Source organism: Rhinolophus sinicus, chromosome 2, assembly GCF_057876585.1.
Source record: "Rhinolophus sinicus isolate RSI-liver-muscle chromosome 2, RSI-T2T, whole genome shotgun sequence".
Taxonomy (NCBI): Eukaryota; Metazoa; Chordata; class Mammalia; order Chiroptera; family Rhinolophidae; genus Rhinolophus; species Rhinolophus sinicus.
The window spans coordinates 83,602,536-83,630,362 of NC_142502.1; the positions used below are offsets into that span (position 1 = coordinate 83,602,536).

The following is a 27,827-nucleotide window of genomic DNA, read 5'->3' on the forward strand; positions in this document are numbered from 1 at the left end:
ACACATTTTTACAGGTATAAAACATGCAACCCTGAGAACTTGTCTTTAAAAGTATAAATGTATTATTTAGTTTTTAAATTACTTTCAAAGGTTGTTTTGTTTTGTTTTTCCTCTTACACATGTTTCTTATCTGATAAGATATACCTGCCTTCATATGCTATAGAATGAGTTGCCAAAGAAGCAACAATATATAGCTTTTACCTTCTTTTTTTCTTTTAAATTCACCACAGAAAATTATAAAAGCCATTTCTTTATAGCACAGAGAGAAAGTCATGAAACAAAATTAAATGATTGGTTCTGGAAATAAAATTTTTGTAAGAGATTCTTTATAACTTCCTCCGTAATTATATGTCTAATGCCTCTGTGAGCCATTTCCAATCATTCTAATTAAATAAATCTCACTCCTAAATGTATAAAGGTGATAACAGAACAAACTCTGGAGCTCTGTCTGTAATTTAGTCCCCCAGGCAAAGTCATTCATAGCAATTCTAATGCCAGTCTTAGTCAAAGAAAGACGTGTTGTGCGAGATACTTATTTAACTGACATTTATGGTAGGAAATTTCACCTAGAAACCTTAGGAATGTACAAACATGGTAAGTCATCAATTTCTCTTTCTTGTACAGGTAATTTGATCTTTATCGCATTCTTTCACGTGTCAACACTGGAATGCAGTCTTTGTACTTTCTAAACTAAGTGATAAGACTGAAAGGAACCAAGTCAAGAGGCTCAGGAGACCAATTCTCAGTGAGCACTAGATAAAACCATCCCAGACTAAGTGCGGTTACTGAACTAACGTGGCACAATTTAACACTGATTTTGCCATCAGGAAACTCAAGTTCATGAAATATTTTATCCTTTAAAGAAGAAGTCTACAATCTTTGCTGAAAAAGTTTGATTTTTTTTTTATCAATGCCTTATTGATCCATATTTTTTTAAACTACAGACTATGGCTGTAGAAACTGGTTACAGATTTTCATTAGTATGTTTTGATTTAAGATAAACTAGCAAGCTATATTTTGGAATAAAAATGTGTTTATATGTATTGTTTAAAGTATTTCTGAACTAAGTGAACAGCTAAAAATGCAATTTTAAAAGATACTCATGTATTTGAGGAGATTATCTCCCTTTTTGTGCTTTAAAACGTAAGATTGTAGTTTTATAACTGTAAAAATAGACTTTCGAATACATGTGGCAAACTTATCCCTCTTTCTCTCCCAGAGTTCTACAAAAATGAAAGTAAAGGATTAAAACAGATGTAAGCCCTGAAGGAAGACAGGAAAAGAGTCAGCATGAGACTCAAGAAAATTTTGCAAGACAGAAAACTAAGAGATAACTGCAATAGCAAAGGAAGGTGAAAATCTAGTCACTGTTCACCTTAAACAAATAGTTAGCCAGATATTTCTCCAACAAAATTCAGGAACAACAGAGAATTGCAACTTTTGACATGCAATCTAATGGCAAACCACATGGAAGTCCAGAGAAACAGAGGTGAAAGTTCTTTTATGGAATGGTTCTTTTATGGATGGTTTAGGAAACCAAGAGTTCACTGGCGGAAACAAAATTTGAAGTACAGTGACTTTTCATTGGCTGAGTTGTGGCAGTGTCCCATTGGGTGAGCTGTTACTGGGCAAGAAGGAATCTTTTCTTTATCCTGCTGAAGTAGTAAAGTAGTATCACTTCCTGTTGGGGATGCAAGGTATGTCTCTTCCCATTGGGGTCAGTAGTGTGTATTGAGTGGCAGCTACGTGAGAGTTCTCTCTTCTAGCCTCCCGACTCCATTTTAAATGAGGTTTCTGTTTATTAATTTCCACACCCCCAAAGAAAGAGGTGCATCAAAGAGAGATAAGCATACATAAATATTTTTTTAAATGTTCCCAATATTAAATCTAAAAATTTTCAACTTTAATCACAGCACCAATAATTTCATAGTACATTTTATCAATCAGGATCTAAACAGAAAAAGAAGGACCAACATTAGTATCTAAAACAGAAAGGCGTTAGTACCAGGAATTGGTACGTGGATGGTAGAATTGCTAAGGAGCCAAATAAGCGTAGTGAAGCAACCCAGAGATTATCAATTACAGAAGACAGAATCTCTAAATTGCAGATACAAAGGATGGGTGGTGTTACCAGAGCCCAGGGTCCATGGTGGAAGATGAAGTCCTAATGGGCCTGTCCAAAGAAACTAGAGCCAAAGAGGAGAAGCAGCTAATACAGAAGATGCCGCCTGAGACAGAGAGAGCAAGAAATACCCTGGCTTCGCCCTTCCTCCAGCTCTCCTGTCTTCTTCAAGGATCTCCCATTGTCCAAACACAGCTGAAAGCCAGTGACATGAAAGCCTGGGAAACATAATCTGCAGGGATCAGCTCCAGAATTAGAGGAAGAAAGAGGAAGAAATTGATCTGAGGGCAAACAGGTCAAGGCTTGGACCAGACATCAAATGAAAGCTCTTTTATAAAATGTTGGGTTTGTGCAATAACTTCCTTCTAATGAATGATGTATCTTATATATTTTCCAAAGCTCTTAAAAATTTCAAAGGCGTGAGTTAATTAAAAAACTGTAATTCTCTGATTTTATGTGATGAAAAGCACAAATGAGAACTCTGGCATAAAACTTAGAGTTTATATGCCAGGGAGAAAATTTTATATCAAATATCTTCTATGTACATAGAAGGAAATTTTTCTCTCTCACAGCCTGGATATAAATAAACATGTATAACCCTTAAATATGTGTCTTTCTTGATTCATTCATTTGTTTATCCAACAGATTCCTATAAGCACTTCCTACAGGAAAACAAAAACACATATGTAACTCGAGAGGCAAAAGGGATCGAAAACACAGGTGGAAATGCACGAGAAGCAATACAGAATAATGGTCAAGAATGTGGATCTGAAGTCAGATACATGTGGGTTACAAGTATAGACCACTACTTATTCACTGTGTGATGCTGGAGAAGTCTGGGAACTCTGTGAGCCTTAGGTTCCTCCCATGGAGAATAGGATAAGAATATTTGCCTCACAAGGCAGTGTTATAAGCACTAAATTTGAAAATTCATGTCTCATGCTTAATGGAGGAATTAATTTAGTCATTCTTTAGTTGTATTTCTTACGTGGGCTCTCTTTTTATTCAGTAATCTTTAAACATGGGACATGAATTTTCAAATTGCATAGTTGTACTAAACTTATTCAAATAACAGAGAGTAAGCCCTCAGTAAATATTGCCTATTATTATTATTATTTCAGTAATGAATAAGACACAGATTTTTTTCCCTAAGATTTTTAAAGAGAACAGGACTTACATTCAATTGTAATGTTACCCTAGAAAGTAGTAAGCGTATGTAAAGAGATACAGATGCATGCTATTCTTACATTTTATTGATTAGAAAACAGCAAGTTGGTGTTTGTTTGTTTTTGTTTTGCTTTTTTTCCTTCAACTTGGAATGCCGGGGGTGGAATTTGGGCTAAAGTTTGAAAGAGATGTAGGATTTGAATATACAGAGGGAATCATGTGAGCAAAGACATAAATGTGAAAGTGTGGCATGCTGGGTGTCAGCACCAAATGGTGAGGGGGTACATTTGGGAAAAAATATCCAGTGGGTGACGAGGGGCAGTTGGAGTCAAGTTTGGAAAGAACATATAGTCATCATGGACCGACTACTGAGTTTGGGCCTTAGAAGGCAAACGGGGGGCTGGCATGTAGAGCTGGGCTTGGAGGCCATAAAGACATCAGTTGGAAGTGTGAACTGAAATAGAAAAAAAAGAAAGGCAGAATCAAAGGAAAGATAAGCTAGGTAGTTGTTGTAAAAGTCAAAGCTGGGATGAGAGTGAGTTGAATTAATAAATTCTTTGCATGTGCCCGGGGGCCTGTTCTTGGCTAAGAAGAAAACTCCAGAAGTACTATGGACCAACCCTAGAATTCAAGGGAGGCGGTACCCACAGATGAATATACATTACCCATCTGATTCAACATTTCCTGATATTCCTCAATCACATTCTTTGACCCCCTACTTTTCTCAAACAGAAACAATTTGGCAATTCTGTTTCTAACGTTATTGCTGTTATGCTCTTAAATTCCATCCAGACCTCATTTTACAGAGCGTCAGCCTACTCACAGTTCAATCATAGAGCATAATAAGTTATCGAAAATTTCCTTCAAACCTGGCAAAATTAAAAAATAAAATAGAACTTTCTCAGGATGTACAATGGTATGAACAATTTCTGACTGTAACTTACAGGATTATCAGTCTTTCGTATCACCAGAAGCCTGAACCTGGATTTTCCTTTCTTTGTTTGATAAGCTGATGTATGTAATTGAGAGATTGAAACAAAAAGGCTCAAAAACAATAACTAACGATATTTTTTCATAAGATGAAGTAAAAGTATGTTTCCTTTTACCATTAAAGAATCTAGATGGACCTCATCTTTACATATAGCCAAGACAGCCATGCTACATAGGAGAATCAAGGTGAGGTGACTTACTCGTATGTTTTAAAGGAAGCAAAATCAAGTCTTCTGGCCCTATGCATGGCCACATTCACATATATCTGACATAGCATTCAACATATGACATTAATTAATTTTTACTTGTCTATCTTTTTACTAGATTTTGGTCTTCTGAAAATTGGGAACTATATCATATTCTTTGTTTTCATTTTGTACTCTGTTCCAGTGTCTAATGAATACCTAGCAAACAATAAATATTAGACAGTGTTTCACGAACAAATCAATGGAATAGTAGGTTTGATTTAATTCCTCTATATTTCCTATACTGTGTGTTTCATTAGCTTTTAACTGCAGATTTTAATGATCTTGTTTAGGTGTGTCTTTATTAAAAACTGCCTGAAATATTTTAGAAAGAAAATGAGGTATGAATTATGCATTATCCATAAATGCTGAGTCTCAATGCAGTTTCACATATGGAAGGACTGAAAATTCCAGAAATGTTTCGTACATAATGAGTCCAATTTTATAACGTTTCCATCAGTGATACAAATGACCTATTGAGACTTTACCAAGGAGAATTCAGTTCATCTAAATAAGAGAAATTGGTGAAAGTTTGTTTGGGGTTTTTGCACACGTTTTTCCCTGACCTCATTTTTGTGGATTTTGATGCTACCTTAAAACTGAGAAGAAAACCTCTGGCTGAAAAATATATTTCTTTATGGCACTTGAAATAAATCTGATAAAGACCTGGGTGTCATATTTCCCAAGGGGTCCACTGACTGAAAACCAGGAGGTAATAGTCGCAACAATAATTTTATGCTAGAATAAGATATTAAAGGAATGAAATCTACACACACACACACACACACACACACACACACACACATAATCTAATAGGTAATACAATAAAGATACAGGTAGAAATACATACATAGTGGAATGTTGTGTTACTTCTGGAAAAAATATAAGGAAAAACATAAGGACCTGGAGGTCATTTGTTTGGTGAAATAATAAAATTGGATGAGAAGCAGAGATACAAAAGAAGGGGGGAAAATTAGGGTAATTGCAAGAAACAGGAGGGAACAAGGTTGACAGATACTATATGGAAGAGGATAATTACCATGACCAAGATAGATTCAAAGGGAATCCATTCTAAATATTATGAGGACTCAGAAAATGAGACATTGGAAAGAAGTTTATTTATGTGATTATTAGAGAAAGGTTAAGATGGATGAGAAAGAATTGTGGGTAATAAATTTACTATTCAGGAATGTCACTTTTTTTCCCCACCAAATTATTGGGAAAATTTAGCCTTTGTTAGATTTGACAAAATGACAATTTTCAAGCAAATCACAAAGCAGGAATTAAAATAAGATAAATTTAAAGTCTCATTTTGGAAATGATTAGACAAATGTTCTGTGCATTCAAATGTGAAAGGTTTGATATGATCTGTCCTTTAATTCAGACCCTACTAGCTTATAGAAAAAAAATACTTTATCTTATAGCTAAGATTAAAACATAACTAGATTGAAAATCCCTCAGTAGAATGATTGCTTCTGTTTTGTTTGTTTTTGTAATTCCTTATTATCCTGGAGACATCTGAAACTCCTGCACTGGTAGGCAAACATGATGCCTACGGCTATTTGCCACGTAGTCACTCTTCCTTCACCAGTGTAGTAGGTTGTACAAACTCTCACTGAAATCCCTAGAGTGTGATAGCACAAGGCTTTTAATGCTTAAATCCAAAAAACATTTACTTGTACTTCAAGTTTCAACAAACGACGTAAGTGAAAGTATAACACATTCTACAAAATTTTTATATCTCTCTGTGTCCTGAAAAATTACACATGGCTGTAATGTATCTATTAGGAAATAGAGGAAACTAGCCCATTAGTTTCCCAAATGAGAAGATAAACATTGGATTTGCCTGTTAACACTTTCATCATCATAGTTATAAAGACAGAATTGGCTCATCTTGCCCTTTGGAAGCATTTGATCATTTCTAAAACTCTGAAGTCTGATCTCTTTAACCACTCTTCCTAAAACAGCAGGATGAGTGGAGGTGGTGACTCTTTTGTACAGAATTACGTTCTATACAAGATAGTAACCTCACCAGTAGAGGGCTGAGACACCAGTAAAGTCTATACAGTATATGATTATTACTCAGTATTATTTTGAGTAGAAAATAAAAGAGCATTGATGAAAATCCTTTAGATCTTTACTACTCTTAAGTGTTAGAAATGCAGCCTCTGAGGCCTGCCCCAGACCTACTGCATCAAAATGTCTGTTTTAACAAGATTTCTAACTGATTACTATGTACATTAAAGTCTGACACTTTTATTTTGTCTCTCAATTCTGAATCATTGCTTAAGAAAGAGAACAAAAAGCACTGATTTGGGCAGGGAAAGGAGAGGGAATTATCTCTTAATCTCTGTTCAAAATTTCCCAAGCACAACACAGTGGACAGACAGCGGATGTCCAATAAACACAATTTGATGCAACAGACTTTACGTTACCACCTACCCCAGGTCCTGGCCCCACTCGGGGTTACTCAGGCAACTTACCGAAGAAAGGATTGAATCTGAATGCATTTCTGTCATTTAAAAAATATTCACCTAACCTGTCTTCCCACCCTTGGATTATACATGGGTGTTTACAGAAATTCTTTATGATGCTGTCAGAGGACAATAAAAATACCCATTTGTTTAAGCTGTCTTATATCACGATTTTACTGTATGTAGTCACATTTCAGGAGACATGATCTGAACTGCAGTATATCTGATTTTGTAAAACAGCATTTTAATGAGATTTGATTATTTCTGGGACGTATAAAGGGAGACATATATAAACAAGGGACAAGAAAGTGCAATTATATAAAATAAATAACTGAAAATACCAGTTGAACAAAAATAGAAGTTAAAAAATATTGTGATTTGTACCAACATCTTTAGACATGCAAATCAAAGAAAGTTCATGTGCATTGAACAAATCATGATTGGAATTAACGTGTTCATCTATTAGTTTATATATCAGACATTTTGATTAACAACAAAAATAGTTTTTATCTGATGTATTAAAATTTAACTATTTAGGTTTTTTCCCAGATGCAAAGTTAACAAAAGATTTTATCTTATGGTACATTGTTATACGAAAACTACAATATCTTCCTTTAAAGAGAGATAGTTATATTTAACCATTGAATGAAATAATTTATCTCATATTCTGACTCTTTTTCAAAAACAGGCAATATTAGTATCTCCCTTTGTGTCATTATTTCTAATTATGGCACTGCAAATCTAAGTGATAATACATGTAAGATACTAGAAAGAAATACTTTTCTGCAAATAATCATGCAAAAGTCAGCAGCACTAAAAATGTAAGTGCTAGAAAATTAAAGTTTCTAATATAAATTAATGTAAAGGCAATTGTAACCTAAAAGATTAATAGCTAACCCATAGTACTGACTCACTCAGCATGTCCACAGAATCGGAACTTATGAAATGTTAGTGATTCCAGGAAAGGATTTATGCTAACATTTCTTTATAAATTTCAGTATGGATCAGATTCAAAAAGAAAGACCCATATTTCAGGAAGCAAGAAAATCTTTATCTCAAGAAAGAATTTCCAGTCCTAGAATTCTTCACGCCCACCCCTTGAATTTCCTTTCCTAAAAAATCTATGGTAATATAGTTTTACTCTGAGCTTTTCAGAGATAAATGAGGATCTTACTGAATAGTTAGGAAGTCAGAGAATTCTTTAGAGAATTACTTTGTCCTCCAGAGAAATCCTGCAGTGTACGCATATCCTTTGGGTGTCCAATATACATTTGTTAGAAGTTACTATTATTGACTTGCTCCTAATAAGACTGAAAACCACGAAATAATTTAGAATTTAACAGGGACTCCATTTTCTTAGTCAGTTAGTTGAAATGTTATTGACTTTTTATGTTTTCCTTGAAAAGACACATTGCTGAAAATATTCTTTACATATAAGTTATGTTGAATTGAAAACATTATAATAGAAGCAGCCCTGGGAATTTATAAACAAGTATTGATACAGGATCTTATGGTGTATGTGATTAAAGGGTAATTAATATTTATACTGAACCCTGAAAGAGCAATGACCAAATAATTGAAAAAAGAAAAAAGACAATTCACCTGCGTTAGAAATTTCCACACACACATAATTTTTAAGGATTGTTGTAAAATAAGAGGAATAAGACGGCTCTAATAGTTGCCATTTTAAAAGTCATCACAAGGGCACAAAATTTAACATTTAAAAACTACTGTCATTAAGCAAATTAATGATAAGAATAAACACAAGTTGAGTATGAATAGACTAGAAAAGTAAGACACAGTACCAACAGTATTTGAGAATTAAGTATATCATAAAAATGGCATTTCAAATTAATGGGAAAGAGATAAATTACTCAATAAATGATGTTTCTCCACCTATATAAGTAAATGTACACTATAAAAATATATTACTGGCAGATTAAAGATACAATATAAAAACAAAACTATCAAAGTATAAATAATTATATATAATTAAATATAAATAGTTTTAAAAAATATTCCTGAAGTGGGGGACAGTTTCCTAAGAAAGGCATGAAGCCCAAAAACCATTAAATATTTTGACAAATTTGACTTTCCAAAATTAAAATTCACTCATAAGAAATAAAACAAAAATGTTAAAACAATGCATTGAGAGAAAATATTTGCAATGTATTTAATACTTGGTTAATGTCCCAAATATACCAAAAACTCCTATTTACAATGAAGGAAAGAAAAACAGCACAGTAGAAAAAAATTAGTCATTAATAAGAACAGATAATTCATATCAGAAGACATAGTAATAACCAATAGATTTTAAAAAGCATTTTACCCTCACATCTAATTAAGGAAATGAAAATTGAAACAATATAAATTTCATTTTAAATCTATTCAATTACTAAAGTTTCAAAAGGTGCATTATTGTCACCCCAATAACTTTTAATTAAAAAACAAAGTTTAAATAGGGATAATCTTTGTAGAAGATAGTATCTATTAATATTTTTAAAATGTGATGCTCAGTAAATATTCTTTTAAGATTTAGCCCAAAATATACAAAGAGCAACACACAAAAATGTATGTAGAAGGACATTTAATGCATTATCGTTTTCAATATTAAAAATTGGACACATGTAAATGTATAGTAATGGGAGAATAGTTAATTGGTTACATTCATACCATCAAACTATCATACAGCAGTCATAAAAAATGAACTACTAAGTCATAAGGAAATCCATGACAGAATTGGTAATTGAAAATTTTGGTTCATACATAAAAATAATTACTTTTTCCAAATAAATGCATACATAAATTAACTGTTCAACTATTATCTTACTATGTGTGCGCATGTGGGTATCTGTGTAAGGACTCATTATCAGTAGTTCCTTTCTAAAAGAGAATTGAAAGGAAAGGATGAGGGAAGGGGATTGCTTTCTATTGTCTTCAAGTGGTAAAATTATGGGGAGATTTTCACTTTTTTGCTAATTTTCAAATTCTGGAAATAAATAAATATATAAATCTCTAGCAAGGGAAGTTCACTTTCTTTGAAAACAATACATCACATCGAACAAATTTATGCCTTTTCAGTATGAAAAGAACTGCCCACCATTCAAAAAAGTTTACTTATTTGACTTGAAAAGAAACATTAAATGCAAAGATTCTCATAATTAACAAAATATTTTTTTTCGGAAAAAGCATGTAAAAGCTAATAAACTTTGTTGATTATTCTGCTAGGGATTTTGGGAGCTAACTTCTTAAAACTTCACACCAGCGTGTGCTACCTACTGATATGTTAATGAAGGTATTGACATAAAGCAAAGATCAAAAGCAAAACATAAAAATCATGAGACATTTGTCCAATTTTATAAGAGTTAAGGTCCTATGCTTCTAATAACAATATATTTGACCAGCATACACTGGTTTATGATTTACATTTTCAGCATTCTTAGTTAATTTATGCTCCTTTTTCCTTCTTTGGACCATTGTGTGTTAAGGCATGTGTTTCTTGACATACTTCTTAAACATGATTGAATGGCAATCAGCATTCTGTTCCAGATATTTCTAGTTTGCCGTATTATAGTGGTTCTCACACTTCAGTGTGCGTCAGAATCACAGGCTACTGCGCTACATCCCCAAAGGTTCTGATTCGGTAGGTGAAAAGTGAATCAAGAATCTGCATTTTTTACAAGTTCCAAGGGGGTGCTGATGCTGCTGCTCTAAGGACCACACTTTGAAAACCACTATCTCATTGTGCTGCAGAGACTGGAAAGCAAAAACTAAATTTTCCAGATTCCCTTGCAGCTAAGGATCTGGATGTGAAATAGGTTCCATCGATGAAATGCCATCTCCTGTGAGTTGGAGAATGAGTGAAAAGCAGAAGCTAATTTCATGTTACTCTTGGCTGTTTTCTGCTGGCCAACAAGTGTATAGAGACCTGGGATTTTCCTACAGTAACATCTGTGTCAAGTTAGCAGTGGTGGCAGGGGCAGCAGCTATAGCAGCAGAGGTGGCCCAGTTTCAGCTTCATGATCACTGGAGCACAGCCTCAGCACTGAGTTTCTCTGTGTTCTCAACTTCTGACTCGGCAGGAGCAGAAGCTCCCCCTGGTCGGTCAGTTCCATGGTGTTTTGGGAGTCACTCTTAAAGGTACAGCATAATCCTTGCTTCTTCCAGCCCTTCCAATGATTTCATAAGTACCTAATTATCTTTCTTCTTAAAATTCCTAGAGTGGTTTTTGTTCCCTGTAGTGAATCCTGACACTACAGAACATGCAAAGATGTTAAGAAAAGGTTCAAAGTCAAGAAATCTTATCTGTGATTCAATCCTGTGCAACCATGAGCAAGTATACACTTAGTTTCTTTAAATAGACATCTCAAAAAGTTTGCCATACTACCTAATAGAAATGGCAAGATATTTAAAATAAGGGAAAGTTCCCCAACACCTAATTAGATTGTAGTTTGGAAGCTCACTATCTATTATGGAACACGTGCTCATCCTCAAATGATGAAATATTAGAGCTAGAAGATACCTTTGAGGTTATCTAGTCTCACTGCTCTTCCTGCCACTCCTTTCCTTGCATAGCAGAAAACTTAAATGACAGCCTATACCAGATCCCAGGATTCCAAATCTAACTCCTAACAATAGGATAAGTGCATTACCTGATTTACTGCCAGAAATACTTACCACCTCATATATCACATGGCCATAATCTTTTTATGTTAATATGTTTACCATACGTTAATGCAGTCTGGTATTAAGGCCCCGTGTGTTGTATCAGGTGATGAGAATAGACTGCATGGATATTTGAAATCACATGCACATTATAGTTTATGGTATTTTTACATTTATCTCATAAACTCAAATGATTCTTTTTTTTTTTCTTCAAGTGGTACTTCCCACTGTCCTGTGGACAGTAATTACTGTTGGGGGCACCAGAATGAAATTCAATGTACACTGTACCTTGTTATTAAGGCCTCTAATGAATTTGACTAATGCCAAAAAGTTTGTTGAGCTTCTCGGAAGAAGGTATCCTGTAAGACAGTCATAGTGATGCAAACTTATTTTTTACACTGTGTTATATATATTTGTGAAAAAAATAGCTATCCTAAATCTTTGGAATCCACATAGGAAAAATAAAATCAGAAATACAAAATTGTCTGAGTCCACTGAATTAATGTAGCTGGTGTCTATAAGATACCCATGGGCTCAGAAATTATGTGCTCAGGAGAGAAAGCATACTTCTAGAAATCAGGGCTTTGTTCTCCAGGAAACAGTAAAGGTAGTAATCAAAATGAAATAAAGGCACCCAATGAAGAGTCCCATAGGTAAAACTGCTTCCTAAGTGGATGTTTGATTGCTCTCAGCTTCTCTTTTTATGTTCATCTTTCTACCACAAAAGCCCATTCTCTGTGGCATTTCATCAGGTTGCTAATGATTTACTGTTGGAAGACGCAGGAGTCTAGAGAGGAGATACACAGAAACAGCACTTTTTTTTTTTTTAAAGTAGAAGTGTTGGACAAAGATAGATTTTAAAATTATTGTTCCATTACACTTATTCATTTATTTGTAAAAATAAAATAAAATAAAGAATGCCTTTCCCCACATTTTTTTCTGGTTATCTTAAATCTGTATGTTTATCTTTATACTTGAGTACGACTAGCACATGGATTACTATAGGCAAACAAGACTGTTTACCTCAACCTGTTCTTATTTCACTTTCATCTTTTTCTTTTCCCCAAAGGCCCTCGTGGGGGGTCACTATCAGAGATGCTATTGTTATTGGACTTGACTCAAAATCTGTGGCTCTGTTAACACTCTCAACTATTCATTGTGCCTGATTTTACATACACGTTAAAGGAAAGGTCATCTAATAAGCAAGAATACTGAGGTATGAATGACTAATGTCCCCCACACATTTCCACTTTAAAAGAAGTCACTTATTAATCAAATGAGTTTCTAAATTACCACATTTCCATCTGGACGGGAGAGATTGAAATTTTATTCCAAATGCAGTTTTTTTCTTAATCTTATGAGGGGAAAAATTTACCCAACCATAATCAGTGTATATAACTTGTGCTTCTCAAAAGTTATTTTTGGTTTAAAATATATAGACAAGAAAATAAATCAATTTTAAATGATAACAACTGGCAACCAACCTAATTAAGAGCCTTTTGAGTTGATTGCCAGCCATGTGGGGTAAGGATTAACATTCTAATGGAGATTAATTTTCAAATATGACCTCAAGTCATCTCTTACATTCCATATCTTAAGAAATAGTAAAATTTAAGGCTACTTATAAATATCATTCTTAAATGAAAAAAATCAAAGTTGAACCCAACTTTCCTCAATACAGTTTGGGAGATTATGAGTCTTAACACGCTCGCCTTCCCAGATTTCTACTGAGTAGATTATGTGACCTTAAATAAACGTGTCCCTTTAATCTGATATTATTCTCAAATATGAGGGAGATGGCTTGAGGTTTTACTATGTGGGACATTTTCTATCTCAAAATCATGACTCATCTCTTTTTGGAGGTCAAAGTACACACTCATGAATCCTTAGATAATATTCTTGGTTGTTGTGGTGATGCTATTAGTAACTAAATCTAACAGGAGAACATATACACAGAGTATCAGATACATTATATATGAAACCTCGGCACAGCTGAGGAACTGGATATATATTCAGTGGGACTGAATGTCCTTTAACATTCAATGGAAATGTGTATAAACCAGAGGGGAGAATCTATTCACTGGCTTCTGAACCTGCTAGCCCTGAGCTCTTTTCTACCCAGCTGGGTCCTCTCTCTACTCAAGGCAGACGACTGCTGCTCTTCTCTGGGTCTTCACTACCCTGAAAAGCACCCTTATGTAGCCATTCCCCAAGTGGTGTGCCCCGCTCAGACTGTCACTGAAGTTTGAGGAGTTAAAAAGTGAGGGGGGGTGGGGAACAGCCAACCAAGAGTTTGCACAACCAGGAGAGTATTATGGGAAATCAGACATTATGTTTATCAATCATCCTTCAAAACTATGCTCATTTGCCATCACACTGGGTAGCATGTTGACTTTCCTTGAGTTGCTGGCCTCTTTTCTCCTCCTTCCTTTCAGTGACACTCTCCCTCCCACTCTTTCCCCTTTTCAACTTGTTGTCAGGAAATTCAAGAAGTCTCATTTTATTTTATGAAGAGAAATTTAATGTTTGCTTGTTTCTCTCTTCCCATAGCCCTCCCAGCTATGTCTAAGACCCATTTCTCACAAGAGTGTCGCATCAAAGCATTTGCCAGGCAAAAAAAAAGGAAGCTTGAGAAATATTATTCTGTTTCTCTAAGTTATAGAAGCAAATATATTATCTACATTTTCTCTTCAATATGTGTGTATAAATATATTTCTAAATACATACATTGATACATATATGCATATTTAAACTAAAAGAATTAAATTTGGTTTAGGTATAACATGGGAAGTTATTGTACACAAGCCAAATATTATGTAATTAAACTTATTCATAAATTTTCATACCCATATGTTTGATTGATTCATTGCTATGGTAGATTCAACTTGTGTTAGTGAAAAATTATTAAGGATCTGTGTTTCTAATAGATATACCCATAAATGTATATTTTGCTATTAATAGAAAACAATTTTTACTGTATCCTGAGATAGATTCTATAGGTCTACCTGAAAGAAAACTCAATAAATAATTTTGAACTATTAGTTTATAATTAAACGTTAAACGTTCTGACTAGCCAAGTGAGTTGTATTTGAGGTAGTAGGCAAGCGTAGATTCTGGAAATGCTTTCAGTGTTATGTTCTCCCCACAAAATGACAGATAGCTTTAACAACACCCATTGCTTCTACCTCTATAGTAAGTGGGAAAAAATAAAAAATATATAAAATTATTGAGAGCAAGTATGAAAGTACATAATTTTACCAGAAAAATTTTTATATCATGGAACTTGAGACCCAAAACTACAATGGAGATACTTAGAATCTTAATTTTTCCTTCCTTCATTGACGATTACTTATCAACACAAATAGCAAGAAAAAATTATTTTAATTAATGTGCATATTAAAGGGAGGAAGAAACTATGCCTTCATGACGGATGTTCTCTATGAGAATAATTACCTCATTAACCTTACAGTACCAACTCCACTTCATTATGAAGGTCAAATAAATGGATTTATGTATTTCTGAGTAGCAGAACATCTTATACAAAGTATTAAAAGTGCTACTAATACATTTGTTAGAGATACAAAATTTAAAGGACAATCCAAAAATTTAAATGAAACAGGCATAGAGTTATAAAATATAACATACAATTTCTATCCTTTACATTATTTGCACAGAGAAAGAATGATGTCTCAGGATGGCTTTTTAAAGACTCTTCAATCAACAACCATAAGCAATATGCATTCTGGGAATAAAAGATGATCAAAGCAGGAAGTGTTTTCTCTATATAGCACTTTAAAAGTGCAAGGGCACAGTCCTAAAAAGGGAGGTTATAATATAAGATGAGATATAATTATGGATCTACTTATACAAAAATTAAGTAGTGTGCTATTTTTAATACATCACTTCAAGAAGTGTCAGGATTCCTGGCCTATGCTAAACGACCTTATCAATATCGTTTTCCCCAAATTTTAGAAGTAATTATCCTTCCCATTTATGTTAACTCTCTCTGCAACAAATTGAGCATGAACAAGAAATTTTTCACTGTAACTGGACTCCCACTTTCATAGACATTGCTGAATAATTAGGAACCATTGATTTAGTTTTAAAAGGCTAGAATTCTTATTAAACCTTCTAGATTTTCAAAGGTCTAGAGAAACAACCAACCCAAATACTATCATTTATCATAATCCAAAATTCTGTAACAGCGTTAGTCATGATAGAAAAACAGCACAAGAATCCATCTTGGCTTTCAGGTATTCTCGAGTCTGAATAAAAAAGTACATTCCTGTACTGTAGTTGGATGACTTCTGTTATGTTTAAATAATTTTTTAATTTTAAGTTTTTACAGAAAAGTTGCAAGGATAGTACAGAGTTCTCATATACCCTGCACTCAGTTGTTCCTATTATTGACTTCTTATACTGTGTTTCCCCAAAAATGAGACCTAGCCGGACCATCAGCTCTAATGCATCTTTGGCGTAAAAATCAATATGATACCCAGTATTATATTATATTACACTATATTACAGTATATTATAGTATATTATAGTATATTATATATTATATAAGACCCGGTCTTATATTACATTAAAATAAGACCGGGTCTTATGTCAATTTTTGCTCCAAAAGACACATTAGAGCTGATGGTCCAGCTAGGTCTTATTTGGGGGGAAACACTGTTAGTACGGTACACTTGTCACAACTAATGAGCCAATATTGATACTGTTTTACTAACTAAAATCCACACTTCACTCTAATTTCTTTACTTTCTCCCTTATTTTCTGTTCCAGGATCCCACTCAGGACACCACATTACATTTAGTTGTCATGTCTCCTTAGGCTTCTCGCAACTGTGAAAGTTTATCAGAATTTCTTTGTTTTTGATGACCTTGGAAGTTTGGGAGAGTGCTGGTCATATATTTTATGGAGTGTCCCTCAACTTGGGTTTGCCTGATGTTTATCTCATTGTTAGTGTGCGGTTAGGGGTTCAGAGGAGAACGGTCCCACCGGTAAGGTGTCATTCTCACTACATCCAGGGTACAGGTGACCAACACTGACTGTTGATGCTGACCTAGATTACGTAGGCGCGGTGACATGATCTGTTACTCTAAAGACTTCATTTGAATTTTTAATAAATGCTAGTATGTGTACAAGAGTTGAGTTTCCTTCTTTTGAATAATAGGACACACACCCAGCTGTCTGGTAAGGATTAGGACAGTTTCTGCCTGGAGGCAAAGAGTTAAGAGAGGTCTCAAATTCTCTTCCAATTCTAGAGTTCAAAACTCCCATTCTCCCTATATTTGCTCTTGCTAATAGACGCAGAGTACATGCAATCTCTGTGTTACACAGAAACTGAATGATCCTAAACACATGTCTTAAGGCCAAAAACTAATTGGGACCACATACTGAGAGTGCGTGGATCAGGCTGAATTGATTTCACTTTTTATACTTGATTTTTGGAATGATTTCTGGATTTCAATAGCATTTTTATGCTGAAAGGTGTATGACATAGACAGAATGTCTAACTAACAATAATAGATAGTCTGCAAGCTCCAACACATCAATAAAAGAAAACAAAGCAGTGTGCAAGCAGGAAACTTACAGGAAAGAATTGTGTGGCAGGATTGGGTAGGGTGATGTATGTGGGGGAAAGAGTTGTCAGAAATGTATTTGCAAATAGATCAAAGTCATGGTCCCACAAATATTAAAGTTCCTCAGACTTTAATAAGTGAATTGGAGATTGCTTTTAACTTACATAATTGCACTAGTTTAAAAGCTCCTTGTCTTCAAAGCCTTAGAGTCTAAAAAGAACAAGGAAAGACTAAATAAATATAACGATCACAGTAAGAGCTGTTACACTAATCTGACAAGAAAACGGGTCTAGAAAGGCTCTATAAAGGTGCTAAGGCATGAATACATTTCAGAAAGAAAGATACATTAGATAAAAGGAGAATATAATAAATCTCTTGAAAAAATTAATGTCTCCAAAACATCCTCTGATGCCCTATCACTTTGAGCAGATGTTTTACACACACACACACACACACACACACACACACACACAATTTTTGTATTCTTTATCAATACACCTCACTATGGTTTGTTGGTGGTACTTGTATGTGTGTCTGTGGTATGTGTGTACTCCATTTGGAAAACATGCCCCAGTATCTCTTAGCAGGAATCGAGGGCAAATAAAACAACAGCAAACATGGAATAGAATAGCCTGATTTCTCCAACAATACAAAGCTAAAGTCAGTCAAAAGTGACCTTAACTGAGATGATCTTATAGTTATCTGCCATTTTCCAAACAAGTCAATAGAACAGAAAATAAGATTAAAGGGATAGAAAAATATAAAACCATTGTTTCCTTGGCTTACTTACTGGTCGCAGGGTAATCACACAAAAACCAGAGAAGACAAATGGAAGCTAAAAAGGAAACCAGCAAGTCATATGGTAGCACTTGACCTTGTCTGCAAAGTTTAGAAGATGATCACGACTCCTAAGAAAGAGTGCGGGGGTTCAGATCCCAGCTCTGCAACTTCCTAGCTATATGACCGATCTGTTACTCCATTTTATCACCTGTAAAATAAGGATAATAACAGCACCTAACCCACATTCATAAGGTAGTTATAAGAACTAAATCATTTAGCATCTCTGGTGTACTTAAGATGAACTCTGACATGCAGTAACCACGTAAGTGTTAACTGTTGTTATTATTTCTTATAGCAACTAAGGGTAGTATCCTACAGCTGCTCTGTTAGCACTCTGGAATCAATAAATATAAGTTTGAGTTTTTACCAATTATGTGTAACCCGAGGCAAATCATTTATCCTCTCTATATTTGTTTTCTCAACTTTAAAATGGAGCTTCTGAGGAGTAAACAAAACCATGTATATATAATCCTTAAGACACCAACCTATACATTAAAAGGAACCAGTAATAGTGTTTGTTGTGATTATTAACATGCCAATAACACTGGCCATATAAAAAGCAGCTGTAAACTATGTGAAGAGAGGTCTCTTAATGGAAAGTGACGGATATTATCACTAGCTATAAATGACCTTGAAAAGTCCCACAAACCTATGGAGAGTGGGCAGTGCCCAGCTATTCTAGAAGCCACAGAAAATGTTGCTTATTGTTATTAAAAGATATTTTATGACTTGAAGTTTAACTCTGACAGGAGAGCACAAGATTGTCTAGCAGGGTGATTTTCCCAGATTTGGGGGATATGGACTACATGCAAGAGAAAATAAACATACAGGAAAGTATTCATATACTTCATGCCCTAAGAATATTTTTGTGCAATAATTATCATCACTAGAGATTTATCTCTATTCTGAAGTTGCTTCTCAGTGGTGTATCTGGTACAGGTACAGATTAAGCTACTTGTAGACAGAGGATGTGACTACATCTATAAAAACATAATTTTCTCATTCCTACTAAATCGCTATATATCATGTAGACAGATACACAGTAAGGTCTTATTAGATGAACACATGAGATTTGGGGTGGATTGCAGACTATTGTTATAGAAGGATGTGTGGGTTTAGGTGGGGGAATAGCAGAAAAGCAATTACCTTAATTGTTAAATAGAATGGTTTAGTGAAAAGAGTAAGCTGCTAGACAAGATGGAAAAATAGGAACCATATATACCCTCACATTTGAAATCACCAAAAAAAAAAAAAAAAAAAAAAAATGGACAAAATATAGGAAGCAGTGGTTTACAGGCAACAAAGACAGTGGTCCATAAGAGACTGGAAGCAAATAAGGCGAGTCCTACAATTGCCCAAGCTCACTGCCTTGCCCGAATTTCCAGGTCATGGCATAAGCAGGGGGAACCCAAGTGGAGCCAAATGGACTCCCTGAGTTAAAGAGACGGAACTGAAACTCCAAGGAGACCAAGGCAGCTGGAGTTCTCAGGACAGAGTCCCAGAATGAAGAGAGCTATACAGAGAGAGAATTCTAGCATTCTTCAGAGTGTTCTCTTTGAGTACTGCTTCCCACATGTATGTTAAAAAACTAAGACTAGGGAAAGAAAAATGCAAAAAGATTAGCGGTAACAATGTGTGATGCTAATAGACTGGAACAGTATTTGTTTCTCATAACTAGATAAGATAAACTACAATTTATGCAGCATTGTGTAGAATGCAAAGAAGGAGCTAGACTCAGAGTGGGGAGTAACTAGCCCCAGAACGAGTACTACTACACACCCATCAAACAAATAGTAAAAGCAAGAAGAAACATGATCAAATAGGGGTCTAAATAATTATATTTATTGTAGGACAAAGCTCAAGAATATTTATGGGAGTACAAACATATCCAAATCCCTACAAGATAAAATTCACAACGTCTGGCATCCACCCAGAACTACTAGGTATTCAATTAAGCAAGAAAATATGGCACATATTGAGGAGAAAAACCAATCTTAAAACTGAACCAGAATTGAAACATACATTAGAATCAGCAGTCAAGGATTAACACAGTATTCCACACTTGCAAGAAGTTAAGACACAGAAGCTATAAAAAAGTCCCAAATCAAATTTGTAGAGTTGAAAACTATAATTTTTAAGATGAAAAATGTACTGAAAGGCACTAATAGCGAAATAGATATTGCAAAATAAAAGATTAGCAAAGTTTAAAATAACAATATGGTTATCCAAAACAAAAACATGTAGAGATAAAACAATGAAAAAAGTAAAAAGGAACATGAATAAGCTATGGCATAACTCCAGAAAGCCTAATATACTTGTAATAGGAGGATTCCCAAAGGATGAGGGAGGCAGAAAAATCTTTGAGAAAACAATGGTCAATATTTTCCTAAATATGGAAAACTAAGTATGCACAGATCCAAGAAACTCAACAAACCCTAAGCATAAGAAATATGATGAAAATTACCCCAAGGCATATCTTACTAAAATTGCTCAAAACCAGCGATAAAGAGAAAAATCTTAAAAGCAACCAGAGTAAAAAGATACATATATTACCAATAAAGAAATGGAGATAAAAATGACAGCAGGTTTTTGTTGGAAACAAGTAAAACAACAGATAAAAATGACAGCAGATTTTTTGTTGGAAACAAGCAAGTTAGAAGACATTAGAGCAACATCTTCAGAGTAAAGAAAAAAATTGTCAACGTGTAGTTATAAATCAAGTAAAAATATATTTCACAAATGAAAGTAAAATACTTTTTTCACTTTTGCAGGCGTACAAAAGCTGAATGACTTCATTAACAGTAGGCCTGCACTAAAACAAGAGTGAAGGGAATTTCTATAGAAAAAAAAAAAAAAATCCAGTTGTAAATATGGATCTACACACAAGGATAAAGAGCAATGGAAAAAGGGAATTAAATAAGATATGTTTTTCTTATTAATTAAATCTCCTTAAAAGATAGCAGAGTATTTTTATTTTTAATAGTGTATTTGGGAAATTACCACGTAAGTAAAAGTAAAATGTAGGGTAACAATAGCACAAAGGTCAAGAAGGCAAAAATCTTGTGAGGTTCTTACTCCATAAGTGAAGTGGTGTCATTTCACATGAAGGTTCATTGTAATAAGATAAAGATGTGCATGGTTTCATTTATATGAAATGTCTAAAATTTGCAAATCCATAGAGATAGTTAAGTAAATTAGTGTTTGCCAAGGCCCGGAGGGAGGAGGGGAATGGACAACGATAGCTTAATGAGAATGAGGTTTCTTTTTGGAGTAACGGTGATGGAAATTAAACTGACTACACATATTCCTGGGCCCTACATCACATGCAATGAATCAGAATTTCTGAGGATGGATATTTGAAATACCTCTTTGAATAAGCATGTCAGATGATTTTAATATATTCAAAATCATATTTTTTTTTCTTGGAGTATATATACATGTGTTTTTTTTTTCTTAGAGAATACGGCTTAACACATAATATAACCAAATACGAGTATAATAAAATGTTTTGTAAGTAAATTTTATCATTTATCAAGAAGACCTCCAGGCTTTACTAAACATTTTCAAAAAAGAGAGTGAAGCGTATATGCAGAGAAGAGCATGAAAAGGATCACAATAATGACCTTCATGCTCCAAATACAGAAGTGATTGTCAGATACATCTGAATTACATTTTTCAATTTTCATTTCGTGGTCTAGGCAAGCTAGATATCCTCTCTTTCTGTTTTCTCAAATGTTAGGATGAGGAAAAGGTGATAAATTACATGAAATAAAATACAGAAGATGACAAGCAATCTATAACTCAAGCAATTAGCTCTCACTAAAGCCTTCCTATCCTCACGTGCTCAGGAGCTGACTACGGAGCGTGCATTTCTGGTCTGCTGCATTCCAGTGCCCGTTAGCACTCACTCCTGAGACGGGGCACCAAAATGAGAATGTGGACTTCATGTCAATCAACCGTGACACTTCTTATTAGCTCTGCTCATTTCTCACAGAGAGCGAAAAAATAAGGAGGATGAGACAGAACATCATTGTGATTATATAAAATTGAAAAAATACAGTTTACCAACACGTTCGTGGTGAATATGCCTACACTAAGCATGCTTATTAGCTAAACGAATAGGTATAAGGCTTTGACACATGCCAATGAAGTAAGTGATAGGTTTCAGGTAACCTAGAAAAACAGTGCAATTCCATTTGCTTGCAATTATTCTTTTCTTTTTCTGCTCAAAAATAGATTAAATGCTGGTTGTGCTTCAAGAGGACATGAAGATTACCACAATGGGTTTTCTAACATGATGTATGGGAACTATAAACACATACCACTCCATTATCACAGCCCCATGTCCTAATATTGGGGTGATATTCTATATTACATTTATATAATTAAAATGTAAGGTTAAGGCTCCAGAATCTCTGGGTTCAAATTCTAATTGTGCCATTGCCCAGGTTAATTTGAACAGTGTGCTTGCTTTCTGTGTGCTTCAGCCTTCACATGTATTGTTGAAAAATCACAGGGCTCCAGCAGAAATTAAATGAAGTAATGTATGTAATGTACTTAGGCATAAACACATGAGCTATTATTAATGTATACTACTCTACATTTTTAAAATCACTTTTCCATATTATCATGTGTGATACCTTTACATTTAAGGGAACATGATTCTTTTTTCTAAAGTTTCTCCTCTGAGTATCAAAATAGTTAATGCTCATTCTATTGACCTAGAAAATATAATAAAATATGAAGAAACATGAAGAAATAAAATATGATGTAAACAAAACCACTCCAACTCCTAAAAACAATCGCTATTAATGATTTTTTGCTACTTCCTTTGCTTTTTTTCCTTCACTTCTGTGCCTATTTTCATCTTACTGAGATTATAAATTGAAACATGTGAGACAGCAATACTCAAATTTTTCATTTACTATATAATGTAGCTTGTATTTTTGTCCATTTATTATAAACATCAGTAATAAACTAGAAGAATGGATATTATACTCACTTTGTTTTTAGAAACTGAAACTCAGTATAATTAAACAATTGAAATTAAATAAGAGAGATGATTTATGAGTGCTACAGGTAATAAAAGGGTCTAGATCTTTTTATTTAAAAAGGATATGTACTGGCCAAAGTACAGTTAGGTAGGGAGGGAGTGGCAGCAGATGAAGTGAGGGCTGGAGGCAGGGCCAGATCTCGTGGCACTTGATAAGACTCAGTGAGGTGTTTTCAATCAATTTTAGAAACAACGAAGAGCAATTAATGGGTCATAAGCAAGGGGATGACATGGTTTATCTTTTTCTAGAGTTTCTGGTCAAGATGGCAGAGTAGGTGAATGATGTGCTTGCCTCTTCTCAAAAACACCTCAAAATTACAATTAAATTCTAGCTGAACATAAGTCCTATAATTAAGGATATACAGAAGAAGCCGACTTGAGATTGGTAGGGGTAGCAGAGATGAGGAACAGGCTGGTCCCACAACCATGTGTGGTGGTTAAAAACCAGGAGGAATATCTTGTCTGCAGGGGTCCCCCCTGAGGAGCAAGGGGTCCCAGCCTCACACCAGGCTCCCCAGCTCAGGGTTCTGGTGCTGGGAAGAAAAAATCCCCATAACTTCTGGCTATGAAAACCAGCAAAGATTTTGACTGGGTGAGATGGAGGGTGGCTGGAGTCCCAGGCATTCCTCTTAATGTGCCCTCACACAGACTTATTCAATGATGGATTCAGTCACTCAGAGCTCCAGAGCTGAGGCAGCAGATCGAAAGATGCCAGGAACATACAGGGAGGAACTGAGTTGTCTGGTTTCAGGGCGAGGCCTGCAGAGGCATCTTTCTTTCAGACAGAAGAGCTGGCAGAAACTAATGTTCTTTTGTTGAGATCTCCCCCAAGCCAGCCAGCATGCACAGGTGAACACAATATCTGAGTCTCTCTCAACCTGACTGATACTGTTCTCTCTGCCCTGGTGATTCCCTGAGACCACACCCACTCAAGCTGCTTCCAGTGGCTTTTCCATACAAACAGACTCACCTGGCTCATGTTTAGACTTTCCTAAAATATCTCAAGGATTCACAAACCCCAAACAAGAAGCATCTGGCCTTGGTGTTCCCTGTACCTCTTGCTAAGCAGCCCTAGACAAGCACCTGTGCCACTTGGTCTTAGTTCTTAGTTTAGCCCATCCCAGGCAACTGTAAGCCCAGCACAAGTGACAGCTATCGGCAGATCACTTTGTGGCACACACCAAGTGGCCCTGGACAGTGCATGGACAGCAGCTGACTTGGGTCTGCACCAGAGCCCCTCCCATGAGGCCCCAGAAATAATATGCCCAGTAGCCAGCTTCAGACCACACCAGTGCACCACCCAAGTACCTCTACAAAAAACATACCCAAAGGGCAGACTTGGCAGGCACCAGATACCCACTAACGTGAATCCTGCTCCACAGGGTCAGCCCCTGCACAACAGCTCCTCCACTGAATTCACGGTCAGTCTTCACCACCAATCAGCCTGAGGGTCAATCCCTCCCACTGAAATGCAAACAGCAATCAAGGCTCAACTACAACAGAAGGGTACACACAAGGGACAATCCTGGAGTACCCAGCTTTGGTGACCAGGGAGACAGCACCACTGGGTTCCATAGGACACCTACTATGTAAGGCCACTCTAGTGCCACTCTAGTAAGACCAGGGATATAGCAGCCCAACCTATTACATAGAATAAAACACAGGGAGGCTACCAAAATGAAGAGACAAAGAAACATGTCCACAATGAAAGAACAGAACAAAGCTCCAGAAAAAGAATTAAAACAAAATGGAGACAACCAATATACCCGATGCAGAGTTCAAAATACTAGTGATACAGATGCTCAGTGATCTCAGTAAGAACTTCAACAAAAAGGTAGGAAACATAAAAATGGAGATAGAAAACATAAAAAAGAACCCGTCAGAAAGGAAGAATACATTAGAGGGAATCAACAGTAGATTAGATGAAGCAGAGGATGAAATCAGCGATTTGAAAGATAAGGTAGCAGAAAATACCCAAACAGAAAAAAAAAAGAATTCATAAAAAAGACGATATTTTAAGGTGCCTCTGGGAAAACATCGAGTTACCAACATTTGCATCATAGGGGTATCAGAAGGAGAAGAGAGAGAGAAAGGAGCTGAAAAATAGACTTGAAAAAATAATGGTGGAAAACTTCCCTAACCTGGCAAAGGAAATAGATATACAAAACATATAATAGAGAGTCCCAAACAAGATGACCCCAGAGGCCACACCAAGACACATCATAATTAAAATGTTAAAAGTTAAAGACAAAGGAAAAAATCTTAAAAGCAGCAGGAGAAAAGCAGTTAGTTACCTACAAGGGGAATCTCCCATAAGACTGTCAGCTGATTTCTCAACAGAAACTTTGCAGGCCAGAGGGTTTAGCATAAAATACTCAAAGTACTGAAAAGCAAGGACCTAAAATCAAGACTACTTTACCCAGCAAAGCTATCATTTAGAATTGAAGGACAGATAAAGAGCTTCCCAGACAAGAAAAAGTTAAAGGTGTTCATCACCACCAGTATTACAAGAAAGTTAGAGACTTCTTTAAGAAGAAGGAAACAAAGATTTAAAAAAATGAATAATAAAATGGCAATCACTACATATTATCTAGCAATAATTACCTTAAATGTAAATGGATTAAGTGCTCCACTCTGTTAGGTCTCTGTATGTTAGGTCTCAGAGACCTTGAAAGTTAATGAGAGTTAGAGAAACCTTTTAAGACTTACTTTTGTCAAGTTCCTGAATATAGAGTTTGTGTACAAAATAATTGTAATTTCAAAACAGTATAATAATTTAATGACCCACTGAGAGGCTACCTTTCATTAGAATTTAGAATGTACATGAGCCAAACAGTGTTACAATAAAACTTCATTGGCTTATAATTGTAAGTGGACCACTGTGTTAATACATGACTTAGGGGCCTCACAGGAGGTATAGATACAGAGCTTCTGATCAGCTTGGTGTCTAAGACACAAATAGAAAAGGAAAAGACAGACTAGAGGTAAATAAAACAAATAAGTTACATAAACCAGAGTACTTATAGAACCAAATCTTCCTAAAATGAGGAGCTAGGGTTCAGGGGAGAAGGTTTAGGCTGAAGGGATAGTAGGGGAGGAGGAAGAGGGACCCGAAGGTCAGCTGGGTCAAAGGAGGGAGTTTTATCTCGAGGAGGAGAAGGCTTAGAGTGGGCTAGGAGAATCTGAAAGTATGGCCGGTTTGGCAGACGGAGGTTCAAGCACGAAGAGTAACGAAGGCCTGGACATAGGGAATTTCTGACCACTTTCCATTGCAGTGACAGAAGTTATCTAAATCTCTGAGAGCGTTGAAATTAAAGGTCCCATTTTCAGGCCATTGAGACTCAATGTCTGTATTGGGGCCAAGCCACGTTACAGTAAAAAATAAGTCGTGTGGGTCGGATCTCTCTCTTGAGCCCGAGGGCGTGTAAGTTGAGGAGGAGATAAGTGAGAGGAATAGATTTAGAAGGGACCGAATGTGAGGTCTCCATGGTTCAAATAGAGTGAGAAAGGCAAGGAGAGAGCCTCTTATTAGGAGGAGAACAAGGGGATGAGGCGGCCCACAGTCCCGGTGTTTGTCCCCCACGGGTACGAGATCACTCCTCAGACTGAGCGTCCTCAGACTCGGAGGATCTGCGCCCACGGTGCCAAGAGGACCCTCTGGCCTAACGCTATGTAGGCCTTGTCAGAAGGTCTGAGAAGGAGAGAATAGGAGGATAGGAGATCTCACTCACCCGGTGTGAGAGTCTGGCCTGTTACTGGGGTGTCAGCAGCGGAAGGGAGAAAGTCCCGAGGTGCGTCCTTACGGCAGGTCCGGGAAGGCAGCCAGAGAGCGGATCATGCACCGGAGGAGGGAGAAGAGAAAGAGAAGGGGCGATCCTGCATTCTCTGGCCTAAACCCTTCTGGGTTTCAGCACCAAATGATAGGTCGGCCGACAAAGGAGCACGCATGGTCAGGCAAGTTAAGGAAGTTTATTGTAAGAGAGAAAAGTTTATAGGGCTGAACAAAGATGGCTACAGCCCGGTCTGAGTCTAAACAAGACTGCAGCCCCCAGGGAGGGGGTGAGGAGGGTGTACAGGGGCTGTGCTGACAGGGTAGCATTGTTTGAACAGAAAATGCTGACTGCCTGCAAGCCAGTAGCTGTTTTGTGACATATTCTGTTATCACAAGTTTGGCTCTGTCTGCAGGTGCAGGCCAACAGAATTTCTGGTGTTTTCTTGCAAACATGGCTCTGTCTGTAAGTCAAGGTCTCTGAGACCTAACATTCAGAGACCTAACACAATAAAAAAACATAGGGTGGCTGAATGGATAAGCAAACAAGACCCTTACATATGTTGCCTACAAGAGACTCAATTCAGATTGAAAGACAGACTACAAGTAAAGAGATGAAAAAAAATGTATTTCATGAAAATAGAAATACATTTCTATTTTTTGCTACTCCAGCAAAAAAGCTGGGTAGCAATACTTTTACCAGACACAATAGACTCTAAAACAAAGGCTGTAACAAGAGACAAAGAAGGACCCAGTCATTCCACTTCTGGGTATTTATCTAAAGAAACCCAAAACACTAATTTGAAAAGACATATGCATCCATATGTTCATTGCTGCATTAATTACAATAGGCAAGATATGGAAGCAACTTAAATGTCCATCAATAGATGAATGGATAAAGAAGTGGTACATAT

The 27,827-nt window shown here is 35.9% G+C and overlaps 1 long non-coding RNA gene across 2 annotated transcripts in view; it reads right to left on the reverse strand.

Moving 5' to 3' along the window:
• The window catches only part of LOC141571668 (uncharacterized), a 141,598-nt gene extending 114,511 nt beyond the window's left edge, over positions 1-27,087 (reverse strand). The window contains exon 1 of one of the 2 annotated variants that reach the window (XR_016020299.1): positions 26,876-27,084. This is a non-coding gene — a long non-coding RNA (uncharacterized LOC141571668). Of the gene's footprint in view, positions 1-26,875 lie in introns of both variants that reach the window. The other variant, XR_016020298.1, reaches the window with a different exon arrangement.
• Positions 27,088-27,827: the final 740 nt, after the last annotated feature.